This window comes from Coenobita brevimanus, chromosome 25, assembly GCF_032717465.1.
Source record: "Coenobita brevimanus isolate Jiangsu-jjx chromosome 25, ASM3271746v2, whole genome shotgun sequence".
NCBI classification, from domain to species: Eukaryota; Metazoa; Arthropoda; class Malacostraca; order Decapoda; family Coenobitidae; genus Coenobita; species Coenobita brevimanus.
Window position 1 is genome coordinate 45,280,641 of NC_136978.1, and position 24,964 is coordinate 45,305,604.

A 24,964-nucleotide genomic window follows, 5' to 3' on the forward strand; every position below is an offset into this window, starting at 1 on the left:
GTTGAAATAGGACCTGAGTATAGTTCCAGTGATCATCGAACTATACAGTTTAATATTACTACTGAAAACGTAAAAGAAACGGAGAGCAAAGAAAAGGTCCCAGATTATCGTAGAACTAATTTCAGCAGGCTCAGAGCGCTACTTGCAACTGCAGATTGGAATCAAATGTCTGAAACCGATGACATAAACCAAGCATGGGAAATATTCACCAAAAAATTTAATGAAGTGATAAAGTCATGTGTGCCACTACGTAACAGACGTCCAGCTGGAAATAGTAAACCAAAGTGGTGGTCCAGTGAAATAAAAAGTAACTTAATAGCCAAAAAACAGGCATACCATAAATATAAAGCTACACAAAATAATGATGATAAATTACAGTATGATAATCTACGCCGCATATCGAAAAGACTTATTAAACAAAGCAAAAGAGCACTGGAGATCCACATTGCTAATACGTGCAAATCAAATCCTAAAGAATTTTACAGTTACATTAGAAAGAAAAAGGTTATGACTACATCAATAAGTCCTCTAGAAACAAACAATGGCAAACACACTGAAAATGAGGTCGAAATGGCAAACATTCTTAACGATTACTTTGCGTCTGTTTTTACAGTAGAAAACACCACCAGAAACTTACTGTTACCCACAAACCAAGCAAATAGCACAGTCCTTAGTATCTATGCTATCCATAATAACGATATCCTTTCAGCCATAAATAGTACGAACATAAACAAAACCCCTGGCCCCGATAAAATATCACCGAGAATTCTCAAAGAAGCAAATCATGAGTTACTGCTGCCACTCTCTGTCTTATTCAGTAAATCATTAAGTACTGGGAAAGTTCCATGCGAATGGAAACTAGCAAATGTAACACCAATTTTCAAAAAAGGAAATGAGTCGCACCCAGGAAATTACAGACCAATCAGCTTAACATCAGTAGTGTGCAAGTTAATGGAAAAAATCATAAGAGATAAAATAGTTAATTATCTAGAAGAAAATAATATAATTAAAGACTCGCAGCATGGATTCAGACATCGTCATTCATGCTTAACTAACTTACTGGACTTCTTCCATGATGTTTACAAATCATACGATGACTCAAGAGCAGTAGATATAATTTACCTCGACTTTCAGAAAGCATTTGACACTGTCCCTCACAAGCGTCTCATGAGAAGAATAGAAGCACATGGAATAAAAGGAAATACACAAAAATGGTTACAAGACTGGCTTTCAGACCGAAAACAGCGAGTTGTGATAAACGGAAAGGAATCCAAATGGCGTAATGTGATCAGTGTCATTCCCCAAGGCTCAGTACTTGGACCAATACTTTTTATTATCTATATAAATGATATTGATGAGGGTCTAAATTGTAAAGTATCCAAATTTGCAGATGATACTAAAATAACCAGTAAAGTCACTTCAAAATTACAGTGGCAGCAGTTACAAAATGACCTTAACACTTTAGCAAGCTGGGCAGAAAAATAGCAAATGAAATTCAACACAGAAAAATGTAAAGTACTTCATATTGGAAGTAACAATGTCCATGCAAATTACAAAATGAACAATATTCAGTAATCATGTACAGACAGTGAAAAAGGATCTTGGTGTGATAATATCAAATGACCTAAAACCAAGCAAGCAGTGTACCGATGCGGTTAAAATTGCAAACAAGCTAGTGGGTTTTATTGGAAGAACTTTCGGGTTTAAATCGGAAAAAGTCATACTTGCCTTGTACAACTTGCTAGTGCGCCCCCATCTTGAGTATTGTGTGCAATTCTGGTCTCCTTACTACAGAAAGGACATTGAAAAATTAGAGAAAATTCAGCGAAGAATCACAAAAATGATACCACGACTTAGAAACAAACCATATGAGGAACGCCTTGAAGAACTTAAATTATTTAGCCTAACGAAGCGCAGGTTAAGAGGGGACCTTATTGAAATTTTCAAAATCATGAAGGGATATGACAACTTAGACATGAATAAATATTTTGATATAGACCGGTCGAGTCAAACCAGAAGTAATGGCTGCAAAATTATGGGAAAGCGATTCCAATCCCATGAAGCAAAATACTTCTTCTTTAACAGAGTTGTAAATATCTGGAACAGAATACCCTCAGATACCGTGAACAGTATCTCAACTGAGACATTCAAAAACATATTAGACAAGTATTTGCACGAGAATCCTCGGCTGACTCTTTTTCTGTCCGAATAACTTGCTTTTATAGCTACGGTACATGTAAGTTCATGCCCCTTTTGTCTACAAGACACCTCGTAAACAATGTACCCGTACATAGTGTTGCGTCACGATATTATACATTTTCAATTTATTCAGTGCAAACAAAGCAATATAAGCACAGATTAGGATCTGCACAGATAACCCTGAGTTAACGGTCACTACTCTTACTTTCGACCTGTGATGGGCTGTGGATCACTGAGGGTCCCTGTTAGTCAAGCGACCACCATCTGCATTTTTTTAATGTACCAGGGGTCACTGCTTCAGGATGAAACTTGTGTACTTGTCCCATATGGGAGAGTTCCTTGTCTCAGTGGAGTGAACGGAGCTAGGGCCTGATTGACTGCTGCCTACCTTAAAAGCGCCAGGCAAGGCTGCCGCACCACCCCTAAACATCCACACTGTGCGGTCCCCTCGTGTCTACAGGACACCCCGTAAACTTTACATAGCGTCACGTCACGTCATTATACGTTTTTCGATTTACCCAAAGCAAATGAGGTAATATACAGTAAGCACAGATTAGGATCTGCACAGATAACGCTGAGTTAACGGTCACTACTCTTACTTTCGACCTGTGATGGGCTGTGGATCACTGAGGGTCCCTGTTAGTCAAGTGACCACCATCGGGATTTTTTTAATGTACCAGGGGTCACTGCTTCAGGATGAAACTTGTGTACTTGTCCCACATGGGAGAGTTCCTTGTCTCAGTGGAGTGAACGGAGCTAGGGCCTGATTGACTGCTGCCTACCTAAAAAGCGCCAGGGAAGGTTGCCGCACCACCCCTAAACATCCATTCTGTGCATTGCACATCCACACTGTGCACTGTGCAGTCCCCTTTTATCTAAGACACCCGTCTTATATATTTTTCTATCTCTCCAATGCAAAGAAAGCAATATAAGCACAGATTAGGATCTGCACAGATAACCCTGAGTTAACGGTAACTACTCTTACTTTCGACCTGTGATGGGCTGTGGATCACTGAGGGTCCCTGTTAGTCAAGTGACCACCATCGGGATTTTTTTAATGTACCAGGGGTCACTGCTTCAGGATAAAACATGTGTACTTGTCCCACATGGGAGAGTTCCTTGTCTCAGTGGAGCAAACGGAGCTAGGGCCTGATTGACTGCTGCCTACCTTAAAAGCACCAGGCAAGGCTGCCGCACGATCCCTAAACATCCACACTGTGCAGTGTGTAGCTTCCACGTTATGTCCACGGACTTCCCATTAACTCAATGTACCGGTTTATAATGTCATGCCGTAACTATTATTTTATTTGTTTACTTTCTCTTTCAGGTTACTCTATCGTGTAGCTTATAGATAAAGTATTATAGAATGTGACTTCCTTTTCAGTGTTTCCTATAAAATTTCCATGTCAGTTTTTCCATGCTGCATGGTGGTTTTTCTCACTTTTTCCTGGAGGGTTTGGTGGTGGGGGAAGCCTTCTTGCTTTACTATCTTTATACTTCAGCATGTAGAGTTAGATCTTGTAGTCATAGTTTTCTCTAACAAGCAGCCTCGAAAGGACCATAAGGTCTGTTGCTGTTTGCTTTCCTGTGTAATCCTGTGTAATCCTCCTCCTCCTCCTCCTCCTCTCCCTCCTCGTATCAGGAATATAGGGATCCGGAAGTAGGTAACTCATTTCTGACACTGGAGGCGTGGTTGACCTTCCTCACTTGCCCCTGAGTGGCATTATCTTAAAAACTCCCAACCACCAATTGGATTTCAAGCATCTCGGTTAGGACGAAGCAGAACTATCAGTACATTTAATCAGAGAGAGAGAGAGAGAGAGAGAGAGAGAGAGAGTACGTAGAGCATGGATGACACCTTACTGTCCTACTCTGTGTTAAATAAAATCCTTCAAGGATCGCCAATCTCTGCACGAATAAAAGTACATGCAAAAAGATATTGACCAACCCTATCCAGAAATAAATTGGCAAGGAAGAGGGTTTAGGAAGCCTCTTTAAGATGTGAATACTGTCCTTAGAGTACCTTATACTTGATTAGTACGTCAGGGAGCAAAGAGAGTAACGCTTAAAACAGAGTAAAGAAAGTAAAGAGAGTAAAGAGTACCTTATGCTTGGATGTACTCTAAGGAAGGCCAGCAGTGCCCTTGTTCCAGATTTCTTGGCTCCGATGATTAGTACTTCAGGGAGTCGCTTGCTGGCAGACTGGTTGCGATCTGTTGGCAGAGGAAGAGGCGGGCTAGAGTACAAAGGAAAGCAAACGGCAACACACCTGTTGGTCCCTTCGTGGCTGTTTAGTATAGGGGAGATTGCAAGTAACAAAACTATTATATCACTTAAGGGCATGGATAGAAAAGTAGGAAGTCCCCTCCCCCCTCCACCTACCAATCAAACCATCCAGCTGAAGCCGATAGGAAACAGTGAAAAGGACCACCATGCAGCATAAAAAAACTGCCATGGAAATTTCATAGGAAAGAGGGAAGGGAAACCTTGTTCTAAACTATCTACCTGAAACGGAAAGCAACATTAAGTCAACAATATTAATCAATGTTGTTTTGCCGGTTACATCATCCTGGCTCTGAAAAAAAAAAGTTTATATATATAGAAATGTTTTATTCAGGAGAAAACATACTAAGCTGGAAGTTAGATGACAGATACTTATCCAAGCAACCTTTAAAGGTTAGTATTGTATCACAGGTTACTACATTGGAGAGCAAGTTGATCCATATATTCACCTTATCATCATCATCGTCTAGTCCTGAGTTGCCCCATGAGAAGCGTAGAAGCCCAGAGCTTGGCAAGTTGGTGCTGACATTTAAGATGAGAGTGACCAGCCTCACTCATCCCCGAGTGATATTACGTTAGTAATAAACTGCAACCACCTCTTGGATATAAACCTGCCCAGGCTCAATCCGACTGGAGCACCTTAATTACCCACTAAACCACAAGGTGCCATATTTACAACTCTGTTAAAGAAGAAATGCTTAGCTTCATGCAGCTGGAATTGTTTTCCAATTATTTTATGCCCATTCCCTCTGGAATAATTCGAGTGATTAACTGTGAAATATTCATTGATAACCATGTTATCGTGTCTTTTGAATATTTTGAATACTGGAATTAAATCTCCTCGTAAGCTGCCAGTTGCGAAAGAGATTTTGGGTTTCTAAACTTTCCTTGTATTTTTTTTTTTTTTTCACTTATTTCTCATTCTAGTTATCATTTTCAAGTATTTTTTTTTTTTTTTTTTTTTTTTTTTTTTTTGTAATAAGGAGACTAAAACTTGACACAGTACTTTAAGCGCGGGGGTACTAGAGAATTATTTAAGGTGAGGATTATTTTATCTGATTTACATTTGAATGCTCTACCAATGAATCTGATTTAATTTGTTGGCTTTTTTAAAAACAGCCTCCATGCACTGTTTGCTTGGTTTAAGATAATTTTTTATTACAATTCCTAAGTCTTTTTCATGACTGATCTTATCTGGTTGAATGGTATTCATGGTGTAACTGGCTTTTGCATTTCTATTTCCAATATTTAGCGCCTGGCATTTACTAATATTAAAGTCCATCAGCCAGGTGTAGGCCCAGTTAAACAGTTGATCGAGGCCATTGTGCATTGCCTGCCTCTGTATAGATGTAGCTGCTTTGTTTCCAATTTTAATGTCATCAACAAATTTGGATATTTTACAAATTAAACCCTCATTTATGTATATTAAAAACAGAATAAGACACAATACTGAGCCTTGTGGCACACCACTAGTAACATCTTTCCAGTCTGATTCTTAACCAATTATTATGACCCTCTGTTTATATTCTGTAAACTAATTATGGATCCACCTGAGCACATTGCCTCTGAACACATGCACATTCAATTTCTAAAGTACTCTTTTATGGGGAACTTTATCAAATGCTTTTTGACAGTCGAGATATACAATGTCAGCAGACATGGTTTCATCATTTATACTGATTATACAATAGAAGAAACCCAAGAGATTCATAAGGTAAGAACAATTATTCCAAAAACCGTGTTGTGAATCTCTGATGAGATTATTTAATTCTAAGTACTTAACAAACTTATCTCTGAGAATAGTTTCCAACAGCTTACACATCACTTAAGTTAAGCTTATTGGTCGATAATTTTTTTTATTGATTTGTTGCCTTTTTAAAATATCGTGGTTACATTTCCTAGTTTTCATTCATGAGGCACCTTACTGTTTCTTAGTGATTTATTGAATAGCTCAGCTAATGGCCTAGATATTTCATTCACTGCTTCTTTTAAGTGTACAGAGATATTTTACCTGGCCCCTGTGTTTCATTCACTTTTAGTTTATCAATGGTAGGTCGTATTTAATTCTTGTTAACAGTAACGTCAGTCATTATGTACCCTCTTCTGAGGTAACAGGAAAAGCTGTGGGAATGGAATTCAATTGTAAATACAGATGAAAAGAAAGTGTTTAGAATTATAGCCATCTCTGCTGGTCATCGGTGTGCTCTCCATGACCTGTGGCTAATGGGCCGATTGTTGGTGATACCTGTATTATCATGTTTCTGATGTAGCTGAAAAAATCTTTTGGGTTGGATTTACTGATACATGCAGTGTGAGTTTCAAAGTTTTTCTCACTTTGCATTACTATTTTTTTTTTTTTTTTTTTTTTGCTCTGTGACAAGAGCATCATATTTTATCTGTAAGACTTTTTGTGGGAATATAATTTTTGTGTGCAAGTTTTTTTTTTTTTTTGTCAACAGGCTATGCTTAATGGTCACTGGCGTTGAGTGACACTTTACCATAAATGACCTGGTGATGTCGAATTGGCGCAGGCTATAGATAACTGCGAACAATTTTGTAAGGAGAACGAAGGTCAATGGTATGTTTTCTGACCCGACTCTACCATCCCAAGCACTAAGGCAGTCACGTTTTTTTGGAGGTTTTCGCCCATATGTTTACATGTTAATGGCACATGCAGTGAATTTTACTGTATATTCCATGAATCATGGTGAATCACAGGATGGGTTTAGGAAGCTAAAAAACCACATTGCCAAGTGCATCTGATGATTCTCTTCATCAGCTGTAAGAAAACGAAATTAGTTTTAAAACTTCGAAAAAATTGTCCCTGGGCCAGCCAGGGGAGCCCTCAAATTTCTGAACCCACAGCCATTGAGGGGTTAATTTCTGTATTCCTCCATTTGTGTTTAAATTTTTTAGCAGGCTGTCTGTTTTGCACTGGAATACATAATGTTACTGTTTTGCACAGGAATACATAATGTTACTGCTTTACTGAGAATATCTGTGTATACTTTCCATGCTTCAGTAATATCTCCTGTTTGAACAATGCTATTCAAGTCACTAGAAACAATTATTTCCTTTAATTTGTGAAAAATCTGCTCTCCTAGTCAGGCACTTTCTCATAACTAGCACTGAATTTGTCATTACTGAAATTGATGTTGAATGTGACCATGTGATGGTCACTAGTACTACACTCTTCCCCTACCATAACATTGCTTAACAAGTCTTCCAGTGTGGCCAAAACCAGATCTAATATGCTGTCTCTTGTGTTGGGCAGTCTACAAACTGATGCAATGACCTTTCTTGCAAGTTAGTATACACATCCAACCCTGTGTGCGACAATAGGGTCTCTCCCCATTTGGCATCAGGTAAATTAAAATCACCGAAGATTACAGTATTATGGGTGCTGCATATATCAGCAAATTGATTGTAAGTTTCACTATCTTTGTTATTAGACTATGCCGGCAGATGATAAATTAATCCAAGTACTGTTTTGCCATGGGATATATTTCTAAGGTGGAGATAACTACTGTCAAAATTGTCAATAGAAGGCTTAGGAATTATGACCGGATGAAATTCTACGTTAATAATAACAGTACACCGACCCCCACTCTATTATTTCTCCCACTACTGAAAATATTGTAACATGGTAAGTTATACTTCACTAAAATATCTTGTTGTTCTGTGTTCAACCATGATTCTGTTACAGCTATTACATCATAATTTTCAGCAAGAACATATGCCTCTAAATCAGAACATTTATTCTCTAAACTAGGCAAGAGACGAGCCTTCATAACCTTGCTTCCATTAGTCTGCTTGTGATTCTTGACATCTAAATTGACACTCCTATGGGCCTTGTATGATGAGTGTTTTTGTGCCAGAAAAAATGCACTGTATCATCCAGTAAACGACCAAGACGAGCAGAGCCAACTGTATTTAGGTGTAGACCATCATGTGTGAACAGAACCCGCTGCTTATAGAAGTGATTCCAGGTGTCTACGAACTCAATACCCTCTTGTAAGCAAAGCAAATTAAAGAGATTATTCAAGCACAAAGCCTTGTTATAAAGGACAATGTTTGCTGCAGGCTTGGGGAGAACACCTGGAATAAATTATTAGTTTTTTCCCTGTAATGCTGGAGCAACAACTTAAACTTGTTCAGGATCTCTTCAGACCGGGTTTGCATTACATTGTTGGTTCCTGCGTGTGTGATAATCAGACATTCATTAGTTGTATCTTCCAAAACAACGTCCACAGCCTCAGTTACATCGTCAAGTCCGGCATCTGGAATGCAGTATTACTTTCTTTTAGTTGGTACTTTGCCACAGACCTCCAGGAGCTGCCCACGGATAATTGAGTCTCTCACCAGTCGAGCCTCATGAGTCCCTTCGTTAGTGTTGGCTAATATCTGATGTTTGTTATAAGTGGTGACCGGTAAGATGAACTGAGTCCTTGTCACCCTCGCAGCATTTTGCACCAGCTGGAAATGATACTGTTCAGATGGTGGTTGGTTAGTTTCAGCAGCAGGATGGGGGACATTGGCAGTGTCACCTTGGGCAACACCTGTCCTTGACCGAGGGAGAGATTGGTACTGTTGTTGGTGTGGGTCTGGTTGTTGCATATTTTGTTGTTTTTGCTGGTGTTGGTGACAGACTGGTTGCGATCTGTTGACGAAGGCGGAAGGAGAGGGGGGTTGGAGGGAGACACTGGTACGGTTGTGGTTGTGGTTGTTTTTGTTATTGGTGGTGGTGGTGGTTTTGTCGCTGTAGTTTTATTGTTCTTATTGTTATAATTTATGTGTTAGGCTTTGTTGTTGTTGTTGTTGTTGTTGTTCTTGTTGTTTTTGTTGGTGGTGGTGGTTTTTGTTTTGCTGTAGTTTATTTATCTATTGTTATTTATTATGTGTTAGGCTTTGTTTTTATTGTTGGTTTTGTTTTTTCCTGGAATCTTTTGTTAATATTATGTTGGAGGATCGACTGTGTTCCGAGTAAACCTATGAGGAAGTGCATTACAATGAGGGCACAGTGGATTGTTACTAGTATGTGTTGGTACTGAAGCAGGGAGGGAGAGAGAGAGAGAGAGAGAGAGAGAGAGACAGAGACAGAGACAGACAGACAGACAGACAGACAGAGCTATATCACTGTCTGTATCTCCGGCTACCAATGTTTGCAAACACTTTATTATTCCTGCCTAACTCATAACTGTGCGTGAGTCTCTCTCTCTCTCTCTCTCTCTCTCTCTCTCTCTCTCTCTCTCTCTCTCTCTCTTACACACACACACACACACACACACACACACACACAATGAAGGACAGCTTGATGTTTCCCCCACCTCTCTCTCTCTCTCTCTCTCTCTCTCTCTCTGTAAGCTTTAAGGACTAAATCGACTATATTCTACATATGCATGCATTAGACTAGTAGTGTGTGTGTGTGTGTGTGTGTGTGTGTGTGTGTGTGTGTGTGTGTGTGTGTGTGTGTGCATCCATTTTTTTCCAGTCTGTGTATGGCTGTGGCTATCTATCAGCCATTTCATCTATCTATCAGATTTGTGTTTATGTAGCTCAGTATAAGCTATCATTTCAACCAGTTCATCTATCCGTCTATCAACTGTCTATTAGGTAGATTACTAAATATGAGTATGTCCACGTATCTGTTTACCACTCTGTTGTTTCATCCATTCTTCTATCCATCCTTCCACCCATCCATCCTTCCCTAATACATCTATGCATACATCCATTCATCTAATCCCTCCCTTCCTCCCTCTGTCCCTGTAACCATCCATCCATCCATCCTCCCACCTTTTCATTCATCCATCAATCCATCCATCTATCCGTCCCTCCGTCCATCCACTCTTCCATCCATCCATCCATCCATCCACCAGACCTTTTGGTAACTCTTCATTTGTTTGTAATGGTCAGAGTGGTTTAATTTTCATATAGGCCCGAATCAGAATGGATGGCTGGATGGTTGGTTGGATGGTTGGTTGGATGGATGGTTGGGTGGATGGATGGTTGGTTGGATGGATGGTTGGGTGGTAGGTTGGATAGATGGATGGTTGGGTGATTGGTTGGTTGGTTGATTGTATGTTTGGTTAGTGGATTGGTTGGTTGGTTGATTGGTTGGTTGGCTGAATAGTTGTATGGTTGGTGGAATGGTTGGATAGTTGCATGGTAGCTTGTATGGTCGGTTGGCTGGATAGTTGTATGGTTGGTGGAATGGTTGGATAGTTGCATGGTAGTTTGGATGGTTGGCTGGTTGGTTGGCTGGATAGTTGTATGGTTGGCTGAATGGTTGGATAGTTGTATGGTAGCTTGGATGGTTGAGTGGTTGGTTGGCTGGATAGTTGTATGGTTGGTGGAATGGTTGGAAGGCTCGTTAATTAGATTAGCAGATCATTCAGTTATTTAATCATCCAGTAAATTGAAAGGTTATTAATTTAGAAGGGAATTCGTTCATTCTCTCTTCCCTCCCCATCCCCCCACTCCCCTCCCTCCACCTCACTCTCTCCCGCTCCCTGTCTCTCTCCCTCCTTTCCCTTGCCTTCCTTCCTCCCAGCATGTCTCAGTTCCCTCCTCTTCTCCCCCTTCTCTTCCCTACCCCTCTCCCTTCTCCTCCTCTCTCCCTCCCTCTCCTCTCCTTTTCTGTTTTATGCTTCTTATTCCTCTTTTTCTCACCCTCTTCCTCCTCTTCCCCTGTTTCTTTTATCTCCTTTTGTCTTCTTACCTTTTCCCTACTCCCCTCCCCTCCCTTTCATGCTCTCTGTCCCTCCCTTCCTCCCACCTATCCTCACCCTTCCTGTTCTTCGTTCCTTCACTCCCCTCCCCTCCTAATTTCCTTCCTCCCTTACTCCACACCTCCTGTCCCTTCAAAACTTTTTTCTTATTTTTCTCCCACATTCTCTCTCTCTCTCTCTCTCTCTCTCTCTCTCTCTCTCTCTCTCTCTCTCTCTCTCTATCTATCTATCTATCTATCTATCTATCTATCTCTCTTGCCCATTTTCCTTTAATCAGCTGTTTTGCTCCTCTCTCTCCTCTTTCCCTTCTTCCTCTTTCTCTCCTTCTCCCTCCCCCCTCCCCCCTCAGGACAGCTTGTTTCAGTGTTGTAAATAAAACGAACACGACCCTCCACCTTCTCCCCGTCTCTCTCTCTCTCTCTCTCTCTCTGTATATATATATATATATATATATATATATATATATATATATCGATCTTTCTATCTATCTATCTTTCTATCTATATAGATATTGATAGATAGATAGATAAAGAGATAGATAAATAGATACAGATATTGATTGATAGATGGGTAGATAGATAAAGAGATAGATAGATAGACAGATAAATAGATATATGTGTGCGTGCGTGTGTGTGTGTGTGTGTGTGTGTGTGTGTGTGTGTGTGTGTGTGTGTGTGTGTGTAATTCAGCGCAGCACGTCGTGTCTGGAGGGGGACGTGGGCGCGTCAGTTTACCTACATCATATCGGTGCTCTTGCAGCCAGAAAAATCGTCTGGGGAAAAATGATTACTTGAAACTAACCACCCAGGCCCTTGCTTACCCCCGTGAATGGCAGTACCAGTAAGTTTATAAAGTTATACGCTCTTATAGGGATGTCAGTCTGTCTTGTCTCACGTGACTGACCCCCCTCCCCTCCTCCTTTGTGCATTTAGTGTTTAAGATGACAGTGTTACTTGTTAGCAATGGCTAAACTTTATATAGTTATGACAACGTTGCACAAGTTATCGAGTGTCATAAACTAGTGAAGAAACTGGTGTTAGTGAACGTTATTACGCCAATTAGTAACCAAGTTCAAGGTCTGGGGTTGGATTCAGGTGGTATGAGTGGTACCCCGCCACAAACACGCTGGAGATTGACTCCCAAGTTCTCCAAGCGCAGTGTAGTAGTTATCAGGCTTTAGCTGGATGACAATCCCCCCCCCCCTTGCTGCCCCACAGCTGAAGGAACAAAATACCATTCTACTCCAAGACGTGAGTGTTTGAACTAATCAAAGCACCATTCAAAAGAGACTGAAATATCGGAAGGCGACGGCCGGGAAAACGCTTCTTGTTAGCGATGTCCGGCAAAAAAAGTTGCTTTTGCAGAGAAATATTCTTCATGGACTGTACATAACTGGAGACGTGTTCTGTGGACCGATGAATCGATTTTTTTTTTCTTTCTTTGTAAGGGACACCAGGCATCAGAATGTGTGGCGTGGTAGTGAGTCGGATCTGCAACCCAAAGTTTACCGTAAAGACTGTCAGACACCCCGCCTCCCACGTGGTATGGACAGCTTTCTCTTATCGAGGACTAACCGACCTTATTATTCTCCCTAAAGACCAGAATGTCACCAAAGACGTTTATCTTCACCTTTAAGACGACCACTTGGCTGACTGCTTTGCGGCGACTGGTGCTGAAGTGCTGCAGCGGGACGGGGCTCCTGTCTTACTACACAAGTCCTCAAAACCTGGCTTTGCATAAGTGAGGTGGAGCGGATTCCTGATATTGCCCAGGGAACAGTCCTGATACTTCACCCACTGAGAACCTCTGGACCATCGACAAAGGCAAATGAAGAACCGAAGACACGTCAACAGGGGCCAAAGTGGAGGTTGCCCTTCGTCGTATAAGAGCTATGTCTCCCCTAGTACCTTCAGGAAACTCGCTGACAGTGTGACAGATTGTCTTTTGAAGTACAGTTAAGCAAAGGCTACCTCATCAACAAGTAAAAGGATCGATGGAGAGTGTTCAGAGAAGAGGAAAGTTGTATTACACACTGTAGTTGGCTACTGAGATGACTTTTACTTATGTCGCACATATTTGTTTTGTGCGGTCATGTTGAGTTGCTCTGCCGGTGTGTATGTATGCATGTATGTATGTATGTATGTATGTATGTATGTATGTAACCAAACATGCTGGTTGGCCGAGTGTCCTGCGTTGCAGCCAAAATCCTTCCTATGTTGGGAGGGGGATAAAGAAATGGTGGTGGTGGAGGTGAGCCAGGAAATGGATGGGGTGGCCTGCAGTAGTGGTGGGAGGGGTGACTGGGCCGGTAGAGTATACAGGGTGAGAATGTGGGCTGTAGAATCAGATGTTTGAGTGAAATGAAGGTTTAGTTAAAATTATCTTGCAGTATTGAAAGTATTGAGGGATTTGGTAAGGAACTGGGTGTTTGAGGAAGCTCCCTAGCACCACTTCATTGGCGATTAATTTTTAGATAAGATTAGTTAATACCCTATGTTATTTATGCAGAGTTTGGCTATGTTGAAAGGATTTATATATCATAAGGTGTATTAAGCATATTAATTCGGTTAAGAAAAGGTGTTATGGAGATTCCTTAGCCGAGTATACTCTGTGAAAATGGGTGCTATGGGATTTATGGTTCAAGGATACAAATCTTCTCCTTGAATAACAATGAGGTGGCGTTGGTCTCCTTAGTATGGCGTTTGGTGGTGCAAATATTTACCCTCCATTGTAAGGCATGATTAAGGACCCATTATTTGATTTAGATCTGGACGAGCACAAAGATGGGTAGATAGATTTATGGATAGATAGATAAATGGAAACAGACAGATAGATAGACAGATGGACAGTTGGATATATAGACAGACTGACTAACTGACTGATTGATTGGTTGATAGACTACTCGTATAGATCGATAGACAGACAGACAGACATATAAACAGACATAGGTAGATTGATACACAGTCAGTCACATACATACATACATACATAAATGTATACATACATGCATTCATACATAATACATACATACATTCATACATACATACATACAAACATACAAACATAAATACTAAACAATTAAGCAAAAACAAAGCAAAATAATGCCTTAATCCACAGTCATACAATGAAATATTTAGTTCCATCCCACAAGGAAATGGCGCGAAAAACAAAGACAAATTAAAGCGACTCTGACAAACTTTGATCGAAAAGAAAAGAGAAAGAGAAAGAAAACAGCAAAGTGGAAAGGTTTGTTTGAGAGCTTTGGATATTTTTGTCTTTTCCCTCCCGTGGGCAGAGAGAGAGAGAGAGAGAGAGAAAGAGAGAGAGAGAGATGCATAAGCTGAGAGAGAGGGATGCGGATTTATGCGGCAGTGTGTATGATTTGCTGTATAAATTATCTTGTGTGTGTGTGTGTGTGTGTGTGTGTGTGTGTGTGTGTGTGTGTGTGTGTGTGTGTGTGTGTGTGTGTGTGTGTGTGTGTGTGTGTGTGTGTGTGAGATAAGTGTGATGATGATGATGATGGTGATGATGATGGTGATGATGATGATAGCGATGACTCATAAAAACAATGTATAGAATTAAATCATGTTACCGTTGCTTATAAATATCGTAAAATAATCGTGAGGAAAAGATCTGTCGACATAATGACGTAGTAGTGAGGTGGTTAGACTTGTGAGCTGCGGTGCAAAAGGACGCGAGATCAATTTCAAACCAGAGTAGGAGCGATAGAAGAGATAAGTAGATAAATAGGTAGACAGACAGATAGATGGAGGGGAATGGGCTAATGAAAGCTGAATCTCACCTTGTACTGTAGTTAGATAAATAAGTAGACAGACAGATGGATGGACAGTCAGATAGATGGCCAATCAGATAGACAGATAGATTGATAAAGAAGGCCGAATGGAAGTTAAATCTAACCATAACCTGTTGATAGATAAAATGTCGGCAAATAGATGGATAGACAGATGGTTGTAGACTGTAGCACAAGTAGAATAGGGCGATACTTTCAAGGTGGATGGAAAGCTGATGACTGGGAGAGCTGGAGCTCCCATTTCATCAGCTCTCAGGACTAATTTGTGACCATCCTCCTTTGTTGAATTTTTTCAGCGTGTCAGTAACACAAAGAGTAGGCCAGCATCCTCTCCAATACAAGTTCCTTTTACTGTCAACACCAAACTACATGCACATTACACACTGCACTTCCTATTCAATATTGAAACAAAAATGGCATCTCAAAATCAAGCCTCAGAGTTTCAGTATGGGAGTATGGGTCTCGTCATGGATGCTCCCCTGGCGATCTTCTCACCTACATTTCAGACTCCTGGTCATCCCCATTTTGGTACTTTGGCGATAGCTGTGGAATTGCACTTGACATCAAGTATGACATTCATCATTCATTCATTCATTCATTCATCATCCAACCCTACATTGCCCCATGAGGAGCGTGGGAGCCCGGGGCTTGGCAAGGTGGTCCTGACATTTAAGATGAGAGTGACCAGCCTCACTCATCCCTGAGTGGCATTACGTGAGCAATAAACCCCAACCATCGCTTGGATATAAACCTTCACCGGCTCAATCCGATTGGAGTGCCGTAATTACTCACTAAACCACCAGGCGCCGAAATTTGGTCATATGGTTACCACCCAGCGTAGTAAATGGTTTCCTGGTGTACAGGAAATCATTTGGCTTGTCACTCAGTGTAGAGTTACCCACAGGCAGAAGGAAGAGGAAAGAATGAAGGAAAGAAAGACAGAAGAGGGAGTGTAATGTTACATAAATCTATAATTTCCAAACTCCCCTCTATCAGTTTCTATCCTTCTGTCTGTGCCATCATCTCTAGCTTCTTTTCTGGTCGTTCTATAGCGGCTGTTGTAGATGGACACCGTTCTTTCCCTAGAGCAATCAATAATGGTGTTCCTCAGGGCTCTTTTATTTCACCAACTGACTTGGTTCATATTTCCGATTGGAATAAAAGTAATCTTGTTGCTTTTAATGCATCAGAAAGTCTGTTCTTACATCATTCAACACGAAAAAATCTTCCACAGGCGTATCCTGTAATTTTCAACAATATCCAGCTCAATCCTGCATCATCTTTAAACATACTTAGGGTTTCATTCCCTCGGGATTTACCTTGGAAAGATCATTTTACCACTCTCGTAAAATCTGCTTCCAAGAGATTAAATGTGCTAAACCAATCCAATGCCTTCTTTACCACCGCGCAAATGCTGACTTTAGACACGGGTTTATTCGCCCCTGTGTAGAGTACAACTCCCATGTGTGGGGAGGCCCCTCACAGACAGCACTTCTTGACAAGGTGGAGTCAAAGATTTTCTTATAATTAACTCTCCTCTTCTTACTGGCTCCCTTCAACCTCTATCTCTTCTCCTCAGTGTTGCATATCTAACTTTTTTCTAGTGCTACTTCAATGGTCACTGCTCCTCTGAACTGTCTGCTTGTATTCCTCCACCACTATGGTGGGAACGTAACACCCATCTAGCGGCAAACTTTCATCCCTTCTCTGCCGAACTTTCTAATGCAAGAGTTGCCTGTTGCTCCCAGTCCTTCATGTATGCAGGAGGTCGACTCTGGAACTGTCTTCCTCTATCTGTATTTCCTACTGCCACTGACCTCCAGTCTTTCAAATTTAGCGTGTCGAGGCATCTCGAAATGAATGGATCTTGAATTTAGCTCTCTGTTATTTATTTATTTTTTTTCTTGAAGGGAATAATCTTGCTGGCTTCTGGCCTTTCATTCCTTCTTCTTTGTCAAAAAATAAGGTAGGTAGAGGGGAGATGAGGGTAATGAAAGCTAAATCTAACCCTATGCTGTAGATAGATAAAATGGTAGACAGATATATACAGAAGTGATACAAGTGAAACAAAATAAATGAAACAAGCCAAAGCTGATCTAATTGCCTGTCAGTCATTATTGCAGGTTTGTGGCAGCCATTAAGCGTGCAACCAATGTGCAGTTAAATCACACCACACACCATTGATCCATCGGGGCTTGCAGTGTTGGTCGGCTGAGGCCATGAAACAGGGAATGAAACGAGGTGAAACAAAGTGAAACAGAATGGAACTTAGAAAATGAAACACAGAAAAGAGGAATGAAAATAAAAGACATGTGAAAAGAGCTGAAATTAAATGAAGTGATGTGAAAGAAAATGAAACATATAGACTAAAGAAAATGAAGTGAGAGAAAAAGGGAAAATGAAACAGAGAAAACTAAATGGAGGGGAAATGAAACAGAAAATTAAATGGAGAGAAAATGAAAGAGAAAATGAAATGGAGGGAATATGAAACAGAGAAAATGAAATGGAGGGAAAATGAAACAGAGAATATTAAATGGAGGGAAAATGAAACAGAGAATATTAAATGGAGGGAAAATGAAACAGAGAAAATGAAATGGAGGGAAAATGAAACAGAGAAAACTAAATGGAGGGGAAATGAAACAAAAAATTAAATGGAGAGAAAATGAAACAGAGAAAATGAAATGGAGGGAAAATGAAACAGGGAAAATGAAATGGAGGGAAAATGAAACAGAGAAAATGAAATGGAGGGGAAACAGAGAAAATTAAATGGAGGGAAAATGAAACAGAGAAAACTAAATGGAGGGGAAATGAAACAGAGAAAATTAAATGGAGGGGAAATGAAACAGAAAATTAAATGGAGAGAAAATGAAACGGAGAAAATGAAATGGAGGGGAAACAGAGAAAATTAAATGGAGGGAAAATGAAACAGAAAATATTAAATGGAGGGAAAATGAAACAGAAAATATTAAATGGAGGGAAAATGAAACAGAGAAAATTAAATGGAGGGAAAATGAAACAGAGAATATTAAATGGAGGGAAAATGAAACAGGGAAAATTAAATGGAGGGAAAATGAAACAGGGAAAATTAAATGGAGGGAAAATGAAACAGGGAAAATTAAATGGAGGGAAAATGAAACAGGGGAAATTAAATGGAGGGAAAATGAAACGGGGAAAATTAAATGGAGGGGAAATAAAACAGGGAAAATTAAATGGAGGGAAAATGAAACAGGGGAAATTAAATGGAGGGAAAATGAAACAGAGAAAATGAAATGGAGGGGAAATAAAACAGAGAAAAAAATAACGGTAATAAAATATTACATAAAATAAAAATAAAGTAAAAGTAATACAGTATAAAAAAAAATGGCAACACACTAGTTAGCCGTCAGTGTTTCAGTTTTCATAGTGGATATTACGAATTTCCAACACCAGGGAGAGAGAGAGTACATGGTAGATTATTATCGCCCGCCTTTAGCAAGGCGGAGCGATAAAGTTTTTGCCCGCGTCTGTGTCTGTCCGTCGGTGTGTGTGTGTGTGTGTGTGTGTGTGTGTGTGTGTGTGTGTGTGTGTGTGTGTGTGTGTGTGTGTGTGTGTGTGTGTGTGTGTGTGTGTGTGTGTGTGTGTGTGTGTGTGTGTGTGTGTGTGTGTGTGTGTGTGTGTGTGTGTGTGTGTGTGTGTGTGTGTGTGTGTGTGTGTGTGTGTGTGTGTGTGTGTGTGTGTGTGTGTGTGTGTGTGTGTATCCGTTCCATATATATCTCGAAAAGTTGTGGACGAATTAGTACAAAATCTTTAGATAACAGCAATTATGTGAATGTGCAAAAGCCTATTACTTTTCTTGAGGATTTGATCTAATGAGACCAATGCCAGCCCTTTGTTTCATTTTTTTATGTGAGGAAGAAGGAACCAAAGGCCACGAGCCAGCAATAACTGTTCCCTCCAAGAGAATAACAAAATACAAGAGAAAGCCAAATTCAAGATCCGATCATTTCGAGATGCCTGGACACACTGCGTTTGAAAGACTGGAGATCATTGGAAGCAGGAAATAGACAGAGGGAGATAGTTCCAGAGTTGACCTGTTGCATAAATGAAGGACTGGGAGTAATGGTTAACTCTTGCATTAGAGAGTTGGACAGAAAAGGGATGAGAGTTTGCTGCTAGACGGGTGCTACGCACCCATCGCAGAGGTGGAGGAATGAATGCAGACAGTTCAGAGGAGCAGTGACCACTGAAGTATCGATAGATAAGAGATAAAGATGCAAGAGTGTGGCGAAGAGACAGAGGTTGAAGGGAGTCAGTAAGAGGAGAAGAGTTAATGAGACGGAAAGCCTTTGACTCCATCCTATTGAGAAAAGCTGTATATGGGGAACCTCCCCACACATGAGAGGCGTACTCCACACACGGGTGGATAAAACCCGTGTATAGAGTCAACAATTGTGCAGGGGTAAAGAAGAAACAGAGTCGGCTAGCACACCAAATCTCCTGGAAGCAGATTTTACAAGATATGTAATATGATTTTTCCAAGACAAGTCCCGAGTAAATGAAACCCCAAGCATGTTCAAGGATGATGCAGGATTAAGCTGTATATTATCAAACATTAGTGGGTACACCTGTGGAAGGTTTTGGCAGGTTGATAGCAGTAAGAACTGAGTCATTGATGCATTAAAAACAACAAGATTATTTTTACCCCAATCAGAGATACGAGCCAAGTCAGACATTAGGTGTGCCATAGCCTCATCCCTTGTTTGTTGAAGTAACTGCTGAGATGGGCGTTGTGGGAACCGAATGGAAAGGTGAAGGGTGGAGTCTTCAGAGTATGAGTGGATAGGGTTAGATGTACAACTTAGAAGGTCATTGATGAATAAAAGGAAGAGAGTTGGTGATAGGAGAGAGCACTGAGGAACACCACTGTTAATAGATCTAGGAGAAGAACGATGGCCGTCTACAACAGCGGCTATAGAACGACCAGAAAGGAAGCTAGAGATGAAGGCACAGATAGAAGGATAGAAACCATAAGAGGGCAGTTTAGAAATTAAAGACTTATGCCAGACTCGATCGAAAGCCTTTGAGAAGTCAAGTGCAATGGCAAAGCTTTCGCCAAAGTCCCGAAAGGAGGATGACCAGGAGTCTGAAAGGTAGGTGAGAAGATCACCAGTGGAGTGTCCCTGACGGAACCCATACTGACGATCAGAAAGAAGGTTGTGATAAGAAAAATGCTTTAAAATTTTTCTATAAAGAATTGACTCGAGAACTTTTGAGATACAGGATGTTAAATCAGTTGCACGATATAGTTAGAGGGTTGGGAATGGTCACCCTTCTTTGGGGCTGGCTGAATAAGAGCAAACTTCCAGCAAGAAGGAAAGGTGCCAGTCGATAGACAAAGGCGAAAGAGTTTGCCTAGGCAGGGTGTAAGCACAGAAGCACAGTTCTTGAGGACAACAGGAGGGACTCTATCAGGCCCATATGCCTTGTTAGTACTGAGACCTGGGATGGCAGAAAATACATCAGCTGAAGAAATTTTATGCCAACCATGAGGAAGTCAGAGGGGGGAAGTGATGGGAAGTGATGGAGGAACAGCACAAGAATCATCTAAGGTGGAAATGGAGGAGAAAGTCTGAGCGAAGAGATCTGCTTTATCAGTAGAAGAAATAGCTACAGAGCCATCAGAGTAGAAAACAGGAGGGAAGGATGATGAGATAAAGTTGTTAAAAAGGTTTTTGGCAAGGTGCCAGAAGAAGCGGGAAGAATTTGGGTTGGAGAGTTGAGAGCATTTAGTACAGATGAAATTATTATTTTTAGCTGAGCGAAGAACAGACTTAGCATGACTCCGGGCAGAAACGTATAAAAAATGTGATTCAGAGGTGAGTTGGCTCTGGTACCTTTTATAGGCCCTCTCCTTGTTGCGGACAGCATTAGAACAAGCGTGATCAAACCAAGGCTTTCCTGCATTAGTCAAAGGATATGAGAAAGAAATGTATACTTCCATGCCCAAAAGAATAACCTCCATAATGCGCAAGGCACACTCAGATGGCTCCCGACCATGGAAGCAATAATCATTCCAGGGAAAATCATAGAAATACTGCCTGAGGGTGTCAAAATGTGCAGCTCCAAAGTGCCAGAGACAACGTTTCTTTGGAGGGTCCACAGGCCATACCAGAGCGATAGGACAGGTTAAGGTGATAAGGTTGTGATCGGAGGAGCCCAACAATGAGAAAAGATTAACAGTGTAAGCAGAAGGATTAATTGTAAGGAAAAAGTCAAGTATGCTCGAGCTCTGTACAGTCAGGGATACAGGTAGGGTGCTGTACAAGCTGCTCTAGCTCATTAAGGATAGAAAAGGTGTAGGCTTGTTCACCAGGTGGATCAGTGAAAGGGGAGGAGAGCCAAAGGTGATGGTGAACATTGAAATCTCCCAGAATGGAGATTTCAGAGAAAGGAGAAATGGATAGAATGTGTTCCATCATAGAAGTTAGGTAGTCGAAGAATTTTTGATAGTAGAATTAGGGGATACGTAAACAGCACAGATATATTTAGTCAGACAATGACAGGAGAGCCGAAGCCAGTGTGTAGAGAATTCAGAAGAATCGAGTTCAGGAACACAAGAGCAAGATAAGTCGTTGCGTATATATACACAACAGCCACCTTTTGCTTTGAAATGAGTATACAGAAAGTAGGAGGTTACTGAATGGGGTTTGCTGTCAGCTGCCTCGGACAGCTGAGTCTCAGTAATCGCCCGCCTTCAGAAGGTGGAGCGATAATGTTTTTGCCTGCATCTGTGTGTGTGTGTGTGTGTGTGTGTGTGTGTGTGTGTGTGTGTGTGTGTTTGTGCGTGTGTTTGTGCGTGTGTGTGTGCGTGTGTGTGTGTGTGTGTGTGTGTGTATCTGTTCCTAGTATATCTCATGAATGGCTTGAGCTATCAACATGGAACCTTCAAAGGGATCAAGATATGGCCGACATCTTGGACGAGTTCGAAAATGGGCACCTGCGGTCAAGGTCAAGGTCAGGAAAATGGCTGCCAAAGGTCAACTAATTTTTTTCGCCAGCCATTAGTACCATTACATCTCATGAACGGCTTTAGCTATCAACATGAAACCATCAGGGTATCAAGATTTGGGCTAAATCTTGGACTTGGCCAACATCATATTCTGGCGGGCGATCAGCATTTGGCTCACGAATACTTTTCTTTCATTTTAGTATGCATTGACATTTAGTGAAACGTTGCAACTGAATTCCGTAGAGTTTTCGAATTTTCTTCACATTTGGTTTCCAAGTAGCTTGTAACTTGGCCAACAGCATACTCTGGCGGGCGATTAGCATTCGGTTCCCGAATACATATGTTTCATTAGCGTATTCATTTACCTTTTCACTACGAAAGATCTGCCCCAAGCCGTATACAAGGCGTCTTCTCACTAACTAAAATATCAGATGAAAATTGTAACATTATATTGACCATTTAATTTGTGGTTTAACTTTTTCCATAAATCAGGTTTTAATTTATTCTACTCTTAATTCCAAAAATACTGAATCCTCTAATGTCCTCTCTGTCACTGTGTGTGTGTGTGTGTGTGTGTGTGTGTGTGTGTGTGTGTGTGTGTGTGTGTGTGTGTGTGTGTGTGTGTGTGTGTGTGTGTGTGTGTGTGTGTGTGTGTGTGTGTGTGTGTGTGTGTGTGTGTGTGTGTGTGTGTGTGTGTGTGTGTGTGTGTGTGTGTCAGTAAGTCTAATTATCAATATCTTTTTTTTTTTTTTTTGAATGGAGGAAGGAAAAACAAAGGAACAAAAATAAGTCCATGTGCCTAAAGGCATCCTCCATTCATAAAATACTTATAACAATTGGATTTAATATTGAGAGGACTAAATGTATGTGGGAAGCAACTCCCAGGAAGTGAATTCCAGAGTAGTAGTTCTGGGGATAAATGAATTTTGATAAGCAGAGGTTCTGCATTGTGGGGGAGAGAGTGTGAGTTCATGGGCGCTCCCAGCTGCCCGAGTATTTCGGGAGAAAATGTGAAGGGGAGGCACAATTGAAGCCAGTTCGTTAGAACACTTACGGTAAAAATATCGATAAAAGTGTTAAAGAAGCAACATCTCTACGTACTGATAACGGAGGAAGGTCCTGCGTTATGGCAGGATTATTGATTAATCTAGTGGCTTTATTTTGAATTTTGTCCAACTGCCTCAATCCAACCGCTCCACATCCACTCCACAGTGGTGAACAGTATTCGATCTGAGAACGCACATGACTTTTGTATATTGTGGCCATTTGCTCGTCAGTGAAGAACTCACGAACTCTGTACATAAGTCCCAGTTTTTTATAGGCATTTTTAGCAAGGGATTTAACATAAGCTGTCTAGCTTAGGTTGGGTTTTAGAGTAACACCTAGGATATCAATTGTAGTGAATATGGGAATATTGACATCATTTAAAATTATGTGTGAGTCTGATGTATTCTTTCTATTGGAGAAATTAATATATTTAGTTTTCTGAGCATTAAATGAGACCAGATTATTTTGTCCCCATTGATTAATTTTAGAAAGGTCCTGGTTCAGAGAAATAGCTGTGTTTATTTGGGAATTTATAATATCAAATTGTGTAAAGGAGGTACTAAATGTGAAAGAACTATGAAGGGTCGAGTCATCAGCATAAGAGTATATTGGGTTGTGCGTGACAGATAGGAGGTCATATATATGAATGAGAAAGAAGGTTGGCGGCAAAACTGATCCCTGAGGTACGCCAGCATTTATGGAATGAAACTGAGAATAAATTCCATCTACCATAACCCATATTTTTCTACTATGGAGGTAAGAAGAAATTAGAGGAACCAGTGATGCAAGGCCATAGTGTGACATCTTAGACAATAAGGCCTGGTGCCATACTCTGTCAAATGCTTTTGAAATATCAAGTGCTATTGTGTGTGTTTCACCATGTTGGTCTATTGTTTTGTTAATCTGATGGGTAAGAAGGCAAAGAATATCTACAGTTGAGCATTCCTGTCTAAATCCATACTGCCGATCACTGATCAATTTATTGATTTCTCGGTGCTAGACTATGTGTTTGCTAATTAGTGTCTCAAAAATTACTGAGAACGGAAGTTATTGCAATTGGTCTATAGTTTGATGGATCAGAAGTTGCCCCCTTTTTGGGAACAGGATGGATATTTGCTTCTTTCCAAGGGGCTGGAAAAATTGAGGTACGGATGCATTAGCAGAAAAATTTTGCTAATACAGGAACCAACACTGAGGAGCAATTTTTAAGTATTACTGAAGGAATTTCATCTGGACCGGTGGCTTTGTCTGCTGACAGATTCTGTAATACAGTTTGTACGTATCTCGTGTGAATCATGAAAGGAGGTATTTGAGGGGAATCAAAATCAAGTACAGGAATATTATGATTTTCCGAATTTAGGGTTGAGTTTGTTGAAATAATGTCAACAAGAAGGTTGGCTTTTCCGTGTGGGTTAAGTACTAGATTTCCATTGGGGGACTGTAAAGGTGGAATGGAAGAGGTGGTAGTGAAGTTAGTTTTGAATGAGTTAAGGGTTGACCAGATTATTTTGTTCTCATTTGGATTGTTTAGTAGTTTGTTAGCTTGCTTATGTAGAAAGTTTGATTTAGAAAGATTGATAATAGTTTTGGCATGGTTTCTGATATTTTTATAATAGTTAAAGGCTTCTTTGTTTTGGTCCTTGTATAAGTGTTATAGGCTATTGTTTTATGTTCTGTTACTCTAGCATAATTGTGGTCAAACCATTTAGGAGAATTACATCTTTTTCTGTAACTATGATGGGGAATGAATGTTTCCATGCCGACTTTAATGCAATCCTGTGTGTGGCCCAATGTGAAATTTGCATCATGGGAGAAAAAGGAGGTCCAAGGAACATCCATGAGAAAATTCTTTAGAAGTCCACTCCCAGTCTGCCCTGTCGTAGTGCCATTTAGTCATCACGCCAGGTT

The 24,964-nt window shown here is 40.6% G+C and overlaps 1 pseudogene; it reads right to left on the reverse strand.

Annotated features, from left to right (window-relative positions):
- LOC145393842 (heparan sulfate glucosamine 3-O-sulfotransferase 6-like) overlaps window positions 1–24,964 on the reverse strand; it is a 65,017-nt pseudogene that overhangs the window by 25,196 nt on the left and 14,857 nt on the right.